The sequence below is a fragment of the Balaenoptera acutorostrata genome, chromosome 13 (genome assembly GCF_949987535.1).
Source record: "Balaenoptera acutorostrata chromosome 13, mBalAcu1.1, whole genome shotgun sequence".
Taxonomy (NCBI): domain Eukaryota; kingdom Metazoa; phylum Chordata; class Mammalia; order Artiodactyla; family Balaenopteridae; genus Balaenoptera; species Balaenoptera acutorostrata.
In genome coordinates this window covers 5280657-5294462 of record NC_080076.1, presented here as the reverse complement: position 1 = coordinate 5294462, position 13806 = coordinate 5280657, and the positions used below count along the sequence as shown (strand labels likewise).

Genomic DNA, 13806 nt, shown 5'->3' with positions numbered 1-13806 from the left:
AATAAACCATAATTGAAATAGTTCATTTCAATTTTTCATATGCTATGAAGCCATGGAAAACATGAAGAAATATGATGATGATAGATAGATAGATATAGATAGATAAAATAGGACAGTTTGAAAGGATATATACTGCATGATTTCAATTATATGACATCCCAGAAAAGGCAAAATCATAGAGACAGTAAGAAGATGAGTGGTTGCTAGGAGTCTGTGGGGAGATAGGGAGGATGAATAAGTAAAGCACGGGGGATTTTTAGGGAATTTATACTATTCTGTATGATACTGTGATGGCAGATACATGACATTATACATTTGCCAAAATCTATTGAACTTAACCAAAAGCATGCAAGTTAGAAAATCACTGGACAGTTTGGGCATCCTGGGAAAGACTGTGACGAGAGAATCTAACTCTATTACAAATGCATGAAACATCCTCACGCCAAGGGATGGGGGTGAGGTGCTCATCCTAGAAACGTTGGAAATAGGTGGAGTCTGTAAGACTAAAGGCAAAATGTACTGTGTACAAGCACTGTCTTCTAGTTGATAAAGTGATTTTCAAGGGGATATACAGGTTCACAATTCTGATGCTGCTATGACAATTCTGGTGCATGCATACTGGCATTAAACATGTAAGGACAAAGAGATTTTTCACTGTTGGAGCAGGACTTCACAGATAAACAAGGAGAGGAGGCTAGAACGATCCACGTGGTAATGCATCAGAGTTGGAGACCTCAGAGTGAACTCATGTTTCACTCAATATGGGTACCGATGGTTACAGATACAAATATGTATGGATACACACGGGTTGGTACACACACAAATATATCCTTGCTCAGTCAGGTGAGATGATCTCAAAGAAATTATGCATCAGTACCAATAAGCACATTCAGCTCCCAGATCTTGATTAATAATACTGTTCTCCAAAAATGGGAACCAGAGCTCCTTGGAGAAATGGCCGATTCCAGGATTGAGACGGGAAAGATACAAGATGAACTTGCAACATCTTGTAGAGTCAGAAAGTAAGAAAGGGCCAAACATGCACACAAACACACATCCATGGGGGATGGGAGTATGTCAAAGGACACAGGAGTCAAATGAAAGAGCTCCCAGTAGCCAAAACAAGAACAATTTAAGCAACAAAATAAATGAAATTGCATTGGATTATGACCCACCCAAAATATAAATAACCACAAGCACTTATTGATAAACAAATGACTGAATAAATTAACAACTGGTGGAGAATTCCCGTGCCAAAGAATTCAAAATAATATACTTACGTTTTCCACCCAACAGGAAGGGGAGCTCGACCCTCTACTCTTTATGGGCAGGTTGTGCATAGTGATTTCCTTCCAAAGAATACAGCACAGTATAGAAGGGGTGAGGCTGGGAGTGGGGGACTATGCAATAGAGAAACCTGAGAAACTCAGCCAGGTGACCAAGTCAATATTAACAATGATAAGGTATTTTGACAGTCGATAGCCTTGATATGATGTGATGAAAATAGCATTTTACCTCTGTGCTTTTCATTCCCCAAACCCATAAGAGCAGTCTATTCATGAGACTAATTCCAATAGAGGAACATCCTACAATATACCTCAAAACTGTCAAGGTCATCAAAAACAAGGAAAGTCTGAGAAACAGTCACGCTGAAGAAGAAATTAAGGAGACGGACAACAAAATGTAATGTTGGGTCCTTGATGGGGTCCTGGAACAGAAACAGGACATTAGATAAAAACTAAGAAAATCCAAATAAACTATGGACTTTAGTTAATTATGTATTGATACTGGTTTGTTAATTTTAATAAATGTATCATAATAATGTACGATGTCAATAAGGGAAACTCTGTGTAGGGGTACGTGGGGACTATCATCTTCTCAATTTTTCTGTAAATCTAAAATGGTTTATAAAAAATACATAGATGAGGAATAGAGGATCTCTGTTCTCTAGGAGCTCACAGTCGAAAGAGGAGACACACCCGAGAAATTATAGTCGACTGTGGTAAGTTTTGTGATAAAAGGAAGCATGGGGCTTATGAGAGTTCAGTGGAGGTGCACAGAACAACGGGCTGCAGACCTACGGAGTCTTGGAGGAGAGAATGATTCTGAACTGAATATTACAAGAATCAAGGAGTTAGGAGGAAATGAAAAAATGCAAGACGCAATGAAGTCTAACCTTGAATGCTTAACTTCCTTTATCACCAGAATCAAGAGCAAATTCCCTCGGCTTTTACAGTCATCCCAACTTTGACTGAAAGTTTCCTTTACTGCTCTCTGACTCTGCATCATTTTTAACTCTCTGCTCCTATCAAATGTGGGTACATCGATCTCTTAAACAAGTCTTGCACTGTCTGGCGTCTTCTGTACGTGTTCTCACTTTGGAGATGGTGAACACATTTTTGCCCCTTTAAAAAGGCTATGCAGGGCTTCCCTGGGGGCGCAGTGGTTGAGAATCTGCCTGCCAATGCAGGAGACACGGGTTCGAGCCCTGGTCTGGGAAGATCCCACATGCCGCGGAGCAACTAGGCCTGTGAGCCACAATTACTGAGCCTGCGCGTCTGGAGCCTGTGCTCCGCAACAAGAGAGGCCGCGATAGTGAGAGGCCCGCGCACCGCAATGAAGAGTGGCCCCCGCTTGCCACAACTAGACAAAGCCCTCGCACAGAAACTAAGACCCAACACAGCCATAAATAAATAAATAAAATTTAAAAAAAAAAAAAAAAAAAAGCCTATGCAGCCTTCAGTATCTGACCTGTCTCCCTACTCCTGGAAAATTCCCAAAACTCTTCAGTTCCTAAGTTCCAAACTTTTTCAAACGCAAAGCATTCTTACCATACTCTGAATCCAATTTGAATAATTCTATTATTTTTCTTAAAATATTGCATTTTGGAATCATTTGCATTTCCATGTACTTATATATTTTATCATCAGTTATATTCCTGAATTCTCCAAATCCTGGACTTGTCTTGGAATCGTTGTTTTCGAATTATAAAGACTCCTTGGATATCATCTATTATTTGACAGAAGGAAAGAATAGGAACTCATACTTATTGACAGCCAATGTATCAGGAACCCTGTAAGGCTTGTAAAATATGTTAACTTTTCGAATCTCCCAAAATGCCTGTAAGTGTTGTTACCTCCATTTTCTGTGCAATAAAGCTATTGAGGGATACTGTAGCTGTAAAACCTACCCAGACATGTAGCCAGAATCCTGAGTGCAGACTCCAACCAGTAACAAAGCCCAGGCTGTCTCCGCTCTAGCATTTACTACCTCCTCTGTGCAAGCTCAGGAATTGAGACCCATATAAGCAAACGTATTTCTCAACAGTGTAAAGCTGTTTAGTGTCAGAGCCAGACTGCTCCTCACTTCTGTGTAGCGGCTGCATTCCTTGCTAGACATATGACCTGAGGCAGTTTTTCAGCACCCTGATTCACCAGTTTCCTCAATTTTAAAATGAGGCTTAAAATAGCACCTACCTCCTAAGGATGCTCTGCAGAATGAATGGGATGACGTAAGTGAAGTGCTGAGTCGGCAGACACCTAGCAAACTCTGGTACCATCACTGTTACTATCACTATACCTAGATGTCAGGCTGGTTCCTTTTTTCCCTTCAGGGCTCTGTGGCACAGAAAACATCCAGTAGTTGTTCATTTGCTTTATGGTTTCCGCTTTTGCTTCTACCACAGTCCTCTCATTTTCCAGAATACAAAAACTGAAACAGTATTTGACTTCAGTTCAAGAGCTTGACAGTTTAGTCACACGTAAGTGCCGAAAGAAAGAGAAGGACGTAGTTAAGGCTGTCAAGAAAATACGGGGATTGTCACACAGCTTTGGGCAGGTAGTGACAGGGGCAAAGCTGGTGCGTGTAACGTTTCTCCCCCTTTCCAAACATCTCAGTGTACTAAGAAAGGGAACTTTGACATCGAGAGCATGCCGAGAAGAGATACTATTTCAAATGAAACAATAAAATGTGTGATAGATGTTAGTAATTAGAGAAACTGCTTAGTTCTTTTTTTTTTTTTTAATTTATTTATTTTATTTATTTATTTTTGGCTGCATTGGGTCTTCATTGCTGCGCACGGGCTTTCTCCAGTTGCAGCAAGTGGGGGCTACTCTTCGTTGTGGTGCGCGGGCTTCTCATTGCAGTGGCTTCTCTTGTTGCGGAGCACGGGCTCCAGGCACGCGGGCTTCAGTAGTTGTAGCACGCGGGCTCAGTAGTGGTGGCTTGCGGGCTCTAGAGCACAGGCTCAGTAGTTGTGGCGCACGGGCCTAGTTGCTCCGCGGCATGTGGGATCTTCCCTGACCAGGGCTCGAACCCGTGTCCCCTGCATTAGCAGGCGGATTCTTAACCACTGCGCTACCAGGGAAGCCCCTACTGCTTAGTTCTTGTCTCACGTTTACTAGCTTCTCAAAGATTGTGAATAAGTTAAGGGAGTTTTTAATATTCCTCTGAAGTATGAACCCATGTACTACCTTGCATTACATAATTAAAAATGTCTTTGGTCTGAAGGGCTTAGATTGATCCTAGCGAATTAAGTGATGAATAGCTCATCTCTAGTAGGTTTTATTCATAAGGCAAACAAGCAAAGCAATCAATGCCAACTTTCAGGTGATGTTCCCTCCCCCGCCCCACAGAGGAGAAACTGAAGTTTCGTTCATCTCAAATATCATCCCACGTCAACCAAGAAGAAAGGCTGATTGGCATCACGAGGGTTATCTTAATTTTATTCATACCAGAACTGTAAATATAACTCAACTGATGTTGGGGGTGAAAGTACACAACCAAAGACTCAAATAGACCCATAATGAGGGAGGACTCACCAGACACATCGCTTGATTTTGTCATTACCTCATGCAAACCCGAATTCATGTCACTAATGTTTCCCCAGAAAAAGACGGAACACTCTTCAAAATAGAATAATACTTCAGAGTAGAAAGTAAACAATAAATGCACGCGTCCGTATGACCATCGACGATGTCCTCCGTGGCATGCAGAAAATTGACCACCTCCAGTTGCTCGTGTTAGCCGTGTCCGGGGTCAATAGGTTTCGCTTGTGTAGGTGGGGAAAACCCAAAACTTAGCCTGAGGTTTGAGTCAACTTCCTCTCCCCCAAAGATATACAGGAGCTTTTTAAAAAGCTTTTATTCTATACACCTTTATACATGGAGATCAAAACTGAGATAGCTGCAAAATGCTTGATCTCAAGGAATCTACTTTAATTCCATGAATTATACTGTAGCTAAATCATGTAATTGTCTAGGATAATAAAGCATAGCGTTAAAATGTGTGAATCATAAGAGGCAGTCCCGGCACCGTTATCATATGTAACTTTGCTGTGAATACTAAAACGACATTACAGGTGCTGATACTTTAGGAATGACTGCTATATATTTGTTGTATTTTTACTCTTCAAGTGGGCCATGCCCATAGCAGAGCAGGTAATTTCAGTCTGACCATTTATACGGTTTTATTAGAAGAACTTGGATGTTAGCAGAGACATATATGAATCAAATAGAGTAAAGATTTGTTAGAAAGGCTAGGTTTCTATTTTGGATTAATAAAAAATGTTATTAATACTGAAAGAAAATATTACCACATCATTAGCTTTTCACATAGTTCATTTAAAATAGTAAGATGTTACCTGTAATTTATATTAATGTGTAACTGACATGCCCTATTGTGAAGTCACGATATTTAATAAATGAAACTAAAGAACAAATCAAAGCTGTTGGTTGAAGGATGTGGAGATGCCAGGGATTGAACCCAGGGCCTCACGCATGCAAAGCATATATGCTCTACCACTGAGCTACATCCCCAGCCCTGAGAGGAAGCTGATAGGATGATGAGTCAGTACATTTACTTCTCTTTAGACAATCCCTCTCTAGGGAATGAAAGAGCCCTGGATTCTTATAGTTTCAAATTCCCATCACAGAGAGTTCTTAAGCATTCCTGGTGGGCCTATAAACTTTGTACCTTTAGTGCAGAATGCTCTTCTGCTTTATAGCTCAACATCTTGCTAGTTTCCCAAGCCTTACTTATAGAGCTGATGAAACACCATCTCCCTTCAAAATTCGTCTTATTTATATGGTCTCCTACTCATAGATGCAAGAAAATATTTTATTTATAGTCCATAGTTTCCCCGTTACTTTTATAGGAAACGGAAGAAAGAACCTTTCTCCTCTCCTCCTGCAAGCTCTGTGACGGGGTACTGCAAATTAGACAGACAAAAGGCAGATGAACAAGAGAAAAACAGAGTTTATTAGCATGTGCGCCAGGTATACATGAGGAAGAAACCCAGTGATGAGTAACTCAAAGGGGTGATTAGAACTTGGGACTGTATAGCACCTTAACAAAGAACAATATATTGGTAGAAGACGTAAGAAAAGGGGTTTAGGCTTTTAGGGGTGCAAGACTATGGGAAGGTAAATATATGGAGGAGACTAACAGAAGATGAGTAAGGTTTGTGTCTGCAGACGCTTCTCCATGCACTATTGTCCCAGTGTAGGGTCGTTATCTCCTTTCCAGTACCGGGAGGGCGGGGTGAGGGGCCTCCACAAGGGGAATTTATGGTCCGCTTCCAGGCAGACAGGGGAGGGCAGAGAGTTCACCCTTTGTCTACTTTTTCTCTGTTGTGTCCAGCTCAGAATAATCGTTATGCCAGAGTGGCGTAGTTGGGGGTAGCCTATTCGGAACCACTTTCATTACTTTCCTGGTGTGAAGGTGAGAAGAGGGGATTTTGCTATGGAAAAAAAAAATGAAGAGCTTACTTGTTGCAGTGACAACACTTTCCTCAGGACAGGGAAATGTCATTCTGTTCACCAATAGACCTAAGAGTCCCCCTGAGTTCCATGGCATTGTAGTGGCCAGAAGAATCAGCATTACTATTCTCAGAGACGTCTAAGTCCAAGACATAGGAAACTGCCAGCACTTGATTTTTACTGGCTGTGATGATAAAGATGAAATAGTTATTTGATAAATAACATTTTCACAATAAAAGGAACAAAAAATACTAGAAGTAGATTGAAGAACTCTTCTTTGGTTTCATCTACTTGATTACTGGAACCCATAACACTGAACGCAGCATATCCTTGATCTGACCATTCACGCAGGACCTTCTAAATATTGGATGAGCTCATCAGAGCCTTACAGAAAATCTAATTTCCTAGTTATCACCAACAGCATATTCTGGCTCTGACACTGCTTCTCTTCCCCAGGAAGAGGCAAACTTTAAAGTACACCCTTGCCCTATCTTAACAACATTGGATGTTCTTGCCTAAGACAAAATACTAAGAACAACAAAATCATTTATGAACCAACCCAATGATACAGGATATACTGATGTTAATGAAACTAATAGGAGTCAAGGTCCAAAATAATTCAGAATTACCAAGAAAAAAAAAATCACCTCTTCTCTTTTCAGCTCTGGTTCCAATACAATGATGGCTTTAGAAAACCCTTATCCTAATATTATGATTTCTATAATCTTAGATATAATTAATTTGAGAAATATATGCTGATATTCCTTTGGAAAAATATGAAAGTACAGAATAATTTAAATTTTGATTAAAATACATCCAAAATATGGGTAATCCCTCTTGAGCAAGTAGTAAATTACATTGCCATGGTAATCTTTACATCTTTTATTTTAATAATGTTGGGTTCTCATACATCAGTGAAATCAAAGCTGGTAAAAACAGATGTGAGTGAGGTGTAAATTACTAATCTATATCCAGAATTCAAGCCTATATTATACTTTAAGAGACACTATACTAGTGACTGAGGGAACAGAACAGTTCCTCAAACTTTTATCCTATCACTGTGGCCAGGAGGGGGCATGCAGAATAAACTTAAGCTATTATTAATGCTTCAGGATATTCATAGAAAAATTCATTTGTCTTAAAAGAACTTTGAGCCTGAAATGAAATGAACAAGGACAGCAACATTCTGAACGCTTCATAGCTTCTTTCAGTCCATAAACATCATACGCTTTCTGTAAAGTTATGTCTTGAGATTTATGCTTGTTTTGTTCCATATCTACTTAATTTAAATTCCAGAATCTCCGTACATGAGACATTCACCCTAGAAAGAGTGGGTTTCACTAGACTTTTCTGCTGAAAGATTATGGGATCTTCTCCAGAGTTAGACCCTGAATTGAGTTTCGTATTCTCCTCGCAGCGACACCCAGAGACTGGAAACACAACATCTCTTGCTGAGAGGACAAAAGCGCTCTCATCTATATGTTCACATTCTTTCTCCCTCATCTTTGCCTTGGGTTTGCTTCTCCCTCTACCACCCGTTCCTACGTAAGTATTCATACAAACCTTGTGACATGAAAATTAGCTTTCAAGACCTCTTCTTTTTCTTATCAAAGGATTTGCTGTTTGAAATTTTCTGAGGAAGGTAGCAATTAAACTCTTGTTTTTGTTAAAAGTTATTGGACGGAATAATAATATTTTTAGAGTTAGCATGCACTGATAGAATTTGATTGTAAAAAATGTATAGAAATAGTTCAAACATCACATTTTGCAAAATATGCTCAACCTTCCTTTTGGGAGAGAACAGAGGTACTTGATGAACAGAACAATTGAGGGCACTACGTCAGCAAAAAGATGCTGTTTTGTTCATTCTTTTACTCTTTCAAATACCACAAGTGAGCCAAATATTCTTTTATCACTAAGAATATAATGAAAAGAACTACTGTTCTTTCTCTCAAAAGCTTACTGTCTGATAGAAAGAAAAAACATCGTTCATTTAAAATGGTAAGCCTCCCAGAAGTATAAAACAATAAATTTGTTTTGTTTTAAGCCACAAATCTGTGGTAATTTGTTATAGCAGCAATAATAAACCAATACACGCTGCCACCTCTATTGATTCTGGATTCTCTTTACCAGGGTGTCTGTGGGACAGGCTGTGATCTGCTTGGGGTGACAGGGTAGAGGGAAAAGGAGAAATCTCTCCCTGAGTCTGTTCTCCCATTTATGGTGCTGGTCTCCTTTGGATCTAAAATCTCCCCTTTCCCTATGTTATGTGTTGAAGCGTGTCCCCCAAAATTCATATATTGAAGTCCTAAACTCCAGTGCCTCAAAATGTGACTTGTTTGAAAATAGGGTGATTGCAGGCGTAATTTATTAAGATGAGGTCATCCTGGAGTAGGGTGGGCCCCTATTCCAATATGACTGGTGTCCTTATAAAAAGAGGTCATTTGGACACAGACACATAGGGTGATGTATCTACCAGCCAAGGAAAGCCAAAGGCTGCCAGGAAGCCACCGGAAGCTCTGGAAGCAGCACAGATTCTCCCTTACAAACCGCAGAAGGAACCAACTCTGTTAACACCTTGGTCTTGGACTTCTGGCCTCCAGAAGCGTAAGACAATAAGCATGTGTTGTGTAAGCCACCTAGTTTGCGTTGCTGTGTTGTGGAAGCCCTCGTAAATCAGTGCACCCCTGACCCAGGACTCAGCCTTCTTGCTCCCCAGTGGATTCTCATAGTTCTTAGGTTAGCCATCAGAATCCATTAAACTCTGTGTCCTTTCACAGCCTCCCCAGGGCTGTGTTAATGGGGAGTCACCCTCGGACTGCATGTTCTTCTCGTTTCTGCAGAAACTGCCTATTTGGATTTTCAGCATGTACAGCTTTTCAGCGAGTAAACATGCATTCACGTACTAGTTCTCAGCGTTGAACACATAGCTCTTTTAAGGACTGATCTCATTTATTATCAATGAAGTTTTCCTCTTATACTCTTTTGTTGTTGTTAATAATTTATCCCAGTATTAGAAATGGTTGTATCCTCTCTGACCCATTCGCCTTTAGTTTGTAGTTTTATTAATAACTGTAAAGTCAGCTAATCCTGTCTCGTGTCAAAGTGAGTTCACGACAGTTACATCAGTTCCTATTTTCCCATGTCCCTTGGCATATGTGATTGTATAAAAGCATCAGAACAAAGGAAATCTTTCCTCCCCAGACATTTCTAGTCTTAAAAAGGTAACTGGCAAAAACTCATAATGGAACCAAAAAAAAAAAAAAAAATTGTTCTGAAGAACCTAGGGGCAGGACAGGAATAAAGACGCAGACATAGAGAATGGACTTGAGCACACGGGGAGGGGGAAGGGTAAGCTGGGACAAAGTGAGAGAGTGGCATGGACATATATACACTACCAAATGTAAAACAGATAGCTAGTGGGAAGCAGCCCCATAGCACAGGGAGATCAGCTCGGTGCTTTGTGACCACCTAGAGGGGTGGGATGGGAGGGTGGGAGGGAGACTCAAGAGGAAGGAGATATGGGGATATATGAATACGTATAGCTGATTCACTCTGTTATAAAGCAGAAACTAACATGCCATTGTAAAGCAATTATACTCCAATAAAGATGTTAAAAATTTTTTTTAATAATTAATTAAATTTTAAAAAAAACCTCATAACAAGAAACCAAAAGGATTCAAGTGTGGCAAAGGATACTTTTCACACAGGCAAGCTGGATGACATAAAAATAATTTGTGTCCACATTATTTTATGTATGAAAATGTTTATGACCAGGTGAAATAGGCAGAAGGATCTAAATAATCCTTCCCAGTGTATTTTAGTGGTAACCATGTGAATTACATGAATTCCCTTTAGTTGGAACTAAACAGTCAAAATCAAATCAATTTTCTTTTGCTTGTATGCATTAGAGAGCCAACTCTTATAACCATAATTTTGTTTATAACGTGTTATGATATTTTATGATTATTATGTTTCGTTTTTTTTTTTAGTTCTTAGATGCTCTAAATAACTAATGCTTTGTCTCTAGTCAGCATGTGTGGCTGAATTTTTTCACGAGTTTTGTAGACTTTCATCCAAATCTTAGCACTTCCTCGAGGTCTCTATTAAGCACCAAATCCTCCATACATAGTTCTCAAACAATTTTAATGAATATTAAAAACTGTAATGTGTATCCTTAAGTAGTTTATAGATTATTTCCTCACACATTTTATGTTCAGCCTTTTTCTTTTGAAATATTTTTTATCATTTGAGTGCAAGATCATTGGCTATAGAGATCAGCACTTCTATTTTCTTTTTGATAATGCCTTGAATAGAGGAAAGGCACATGTTGGAACGTAAGTATAAATTTTCTAATTAACTTACCATATCAATCATATATATATGTATATATATATATATTTATATATATATTTTTTAAAGTGATACTTCACAAAATGGAACTGTTTTATAAAAGTTTCATTTCTAAAAATACAAAATCCCACAGGAAAGTTAAAATTCCATTTCAAATTTCATATTCAGCTTCAGAGTATCAGAATACTTTATGAACATAGAATATTGTATCCTAGCATCAAGATTACAGAGATGTTTTTCTACAATTGTCATATATTTACATTTCTTAAAAAGTACTTTTGCATAAAAACTGGCATCTGTTAGTCCATCAAGAAGCATTTATTGAACATATACAGTAGAGGCAAGGATGTTATAAATCATTTTAGTATTTTCTAAAGTAGTTTTCTTGACATGATACGTTTTCCTATGAGAATAAATGGCATGCCTCTTCCGTAATTAGCTAACCCTGATACATGTGACTGGTGTCACGGTTTTACTGAGGTATAAATGTTGGTTGGTTTTTCGTTTTGTTTTGTTTCTGAGAACATCATTTTTCTCTCTTACCGTGAAATGAAATGACATCGCAGAGCATGACTGATGGGACGGCAGGAATAATCAACCGCTGACATTTTTAGTGTCAAACTGAAATCGTAATTCTCTAAGTTCACAGATAATTCTGTAGAACTGTTTTTATACAAATATAGTAATTTTCTGCTTATGTAAGTATAAAGCGGCAAAAATGAGTTGAATATGAAGAGTATTATTAGCATCACATGAGTCACACATATCATCAAAATGTCACTTAAGGAAAAACAGAATGCAAAGGTCTGTCACGCGGAAGAGATTGGCACACACTGATCATCAACAGCCAGATGCAGAAGAAGAGGGAGGAAGCAGAGGCTTGGAAAGAAACTATTATTGTCCCTGAAAAGGAATTTTGTACTTCAGAGTGACTACAGTAGGGTTTGATTGTGTTAATTTTACCCTCTAGCATGATGGATGGTAAGTCTACAGCTGCGGTCAAAACATCAGCAAACAAAAGCATTGAACAGTTTTTACTATTGACATAATGCAAAATAGAAGGAGGCAAATACCAAGAGGCCAGGACCATCAGGTCACGGCCTCGAGGCTTTTTTTTCAGGTAGAAAAAGGAAAGGCAGTGATTTTTTACCCCACTTTAATTGCACTCAGGAAATGTTTGACAACAGGCTTCATAACATAAAGTAGCTGCATCAGGAGGACACTAAATGTGCATCTAACTGTAACAGGGAGACACCGGGGGAGGCAACAGGTGGGGAAAGCATCAAACTTAAGATCAGAGAACTCTTCTAGTTTTTACGCTGTCACCTCAAGTGTTGGTTTGACTACCAAGCCAGACGTTAACATCACGAACCATTGGATTAGTCGCAATAGCCAAGATATGGAAACAACCTGAAAGTCCATCCATGGATGAATGGATAAAGAAAATGTGATATCTATATCTGTTTATGTAAATTGGGCTATTATTCAGCCACATGGAAGAAGGAAATCCTGTCATTTGCAACAACTTGGATGAACCTGGAGGACATTATGCTCAGTGAAATAAGCCAGACACAGAAAGACAATACTGTATGATCTCATATATATGTGGAATCTAAAACAACAGAACTTCAAGAAGCAGAGTATAATAAAAGTGACTAGGGACTGAGGGGCGGGGGAATTGGGGAGATATGATTAAAATGTTCAAACTTCCAGTTATAAAAGTTCTAAGGATCTAATGTACAGCATGGTGAGTACAGTTAATAATATATATTGTATATTTGAAATTTGCTAAGAGAGTAGATTTCGTGTTCTTACCACCAAAAAAGAATAAAAAGAAGGTAACTATGTGAGGTGATAGATGTGTTCATAGCTCGATTGTGATAATCATTTTACAATGTATACATTTATCCAACCATCATGTTGTATACCTTAAATAAATACAATTTTTATTTGTCAATTGTATCTCAGTAAAACTAGAGAAATGCATAATAGGGTAAATTATTTAACTCTTCTACACCTCTTGGCTTAGAAGATTAGAAAAATCAGAAATATTTTTTAAAATATTTATTTCATAATTATCACCATCCTTTGTCACCACATAAGATACAGAAATTTCAACAATGGAGCACGAACTTACACATAAAGAATGAACACCTCCTAGATAACTGCTTCCCATAGAACTTTCTGTGATGATGAAAATGTTCCATATCTACATTGTCCAGAACAGTAGTCACTGAACCCACGTGAATATTGAACACTTGAAATGCAGCTAGTGTGACTGATGAACGGAAGTTTTTATTTTATTAATTTAAGTAGGAATAGCCGCAAGCGGCTACTGGCTGCTGTTATCAACCCTTGCAGTTCTGGAGTCTTCGCTCATTTTACACGCTCTACCTGCACGATCTTACCTACATCCGCAGCCTGCATGACCACCTGTGTCCCGGAATCCCCAATCTCCGTCTCACCAAAGCATAGTATCTAACATGCATGAGACACTTCTTAGGTGCCAGGTGTTACCCTAAGAGCTCTGCACACAGCATCTCATTCCAGCCCTCCAGCATCCTTGTGCCATAAATACAATTGTTCCAGTTATGCTGCAGACAAGAAGAACAACAAGCTGATTCCTGTTTGAATGAGAAGTGAGACAAAATAACCTTCATAATGCCATGATCTTGGCATATGAACCTGAGTTAAA

General features: G+C 38.9%; 1 non-coding gene across 1 annotated transcript; it reads right to left on the bottom strand.

Annotated features, from left to right (window-relative positions):
* Nucleotides 1-5742: 5742 nt before the first annotated feature.
* On the bottom strand, nucleotides 5743-5816 carry TRNAA-UGC (transfer RNA alanine (anticodon UGC)). The gene has a single exon. It is a non-coding gene; the product is annotated as a tRNA-Ala (tRNA).
* Between the last annotated feature and the right edge of the window lie 7990 nt (nucleotides 5817-13806).